We start from the raw sequence: 1743 nt of genomic DNA on the forward strand, positions 1-1743 counted from the left end.
CATTTATTTATATATTCAATTTTTAATTTCTATCAATATGGGCTCGTAAATATTTCTTTTATTCTACGGGTTATAACCCATCACCACTGAGTCTTTCAGGAACTTTTTTTTTTTCCTTTTGAGACAGACTCTTGCTCCATTGTCCAGGCTGGAGTGCAATGGTGCGATCTTGGCTCGCTGCAACCTCCTCCTCCCGGGTTCAAGCCATTCCCCTGCCTCCGCCTCCCAAGTAGCTGGGATTACAGGTGTGTGCCACCACGCCCAGCTAATTTTTGTATTTTTAGTAGAGGCGGGGTTCTGCCATTTTGACCAGCCTGGTCTGGAACTCCTAATCTCAAGTGATCCACCCATGTCAGCCTCCCAAGTGCTGGGATTACAGGCATGACCTGCCACACCTGGCCAAGGAACTTTTTTATCGAGGTATTCTAAACACACCAAGAACAACAATATAAGCAGGATAACCACCACTCCTGAAGCCACCAGTGCTCACTTAAGTCACTACACACCCAAGGGTAACCATTATCCTGACTTTTTTTTTTTTGAGACAGGATCTCACTCTGTCACCCAGGCTCAAGCAGTCTTCCTGCCTCAGCCTCCCAAGTAGCTGGGACTACGGGTGTGCACCATCATGCCCAGCTAATTTTTATATTTTTTCTTTTATAGAGATGGGGGTCTCACTATGTTTCCTAGGCTGGTCTTGAACTCCTGCCTTCAAGCAATCCATCCACTTCAGCTTCCCAAATCACTGGGATTTCAGGCGTGAGCCACAGTGCCTGGCCTAGTTTTGCCCTTTTTATCCTTTCTATGTGTATACTTGGAATCATATAGTATGTATCCTTTATGTCTGGCTTCTTTTTGCTCAGTTATGTTGATGAGATTCATCCATGTTTTAGGTGGAGATATAGATCTTGCGCATTGCTATATGGCATTCTATTGTGTGAATACATAATTAACCCTTTTGATGGACATTTGCATAGTTTCCAGTTTTTTGGCTATGATGCTGCTAATAGTGCTGCTGTGAACATTCTACTATGCAGTTCTGTGGGGCACATTCCTAGGAGCAGAATTGCATAGTCATGGGATATGCACATCTTCAGATTTGATAGGTACTACCAAACAGTGAACCAAAGTGCTCATACGAATTTACCCTCCTGTTAGCAAGATTAGGACAGTGTTTTGTGTTTTGTTTTGTTTTGTTTTTGAGACAGTCTCACTCCCAGGCTGGAGTACAGTGGTGCAATTTCAGCTCACTGCAACCTCCACCCTTGGGGTTCAAGTGATTCTCCTGCCTCAGACTCCTGAGTAGCTGGGATTACAGGTGCATGCCACCACACCTGGCTAATTTTTGTATTTTTAGTAGAGATGGGGTTTTGCCATGTTGGCCAAGCAGGTCTCAAACACCTGACCTCAGGCAGTCCACCCGCTTCTGCCTTCCAAAGTGCTGGGATTACAGGCATGAGCCACCATACCTGGCCAAGATTATGACAGTTCATTGCTGTTCCACATCCTCACCAGCCCTTGGCATTTTATATTGATTTCATTTTAGCCATTCTGGTGGGGGATAGTAATAGTAATTCCCTGTATATTTTATTTGCATTTCTCTAATGCTGTTGAGATTGAACACCTTTTCATACTTTTTTTTGTTTGTTGGTTTGTTTTATGAAACAGAGTCTCGCTCTGTCACCCAGACTGGAGTGCAGTGGCACGATCTTGGCTCACTGCAACCTCCGCCTCCCAGGCTCA

The 1743-nt window shown here is 44.5% G+C and overlaps 1 protein-coding gene across 1 annotated transcript in view; it reads left to right on the plus strand.

The window, feature by feature from the left end:
- The window catches only part of MTSS1L (metastasis suppressor 1-like), a 30532-nt gene that overhangs the window by 15257 nt on the left and 13532 nt on the right, over nt 1–1743 (plus strand). The gene's annotated exons all lie outside the window — the stretch shown is intronic.

This window comes from Mandrillus leucophaeus, unplaced genomic scaffold, assembly GCF_000951045.1.
Source record: "Mandrillus leucophaeus isolate KB7577 unplaced genomic scaffold, Mleu.le_1.0 Scaffold17, whole genome shotgun sequence".
NCBI classification, from domain to species: Eukaryota; Metazoa; Chordata; class Mammalia; order Primates; family Cercopithecidae; genus Mandrillus; species Mandrillus leucophaeus.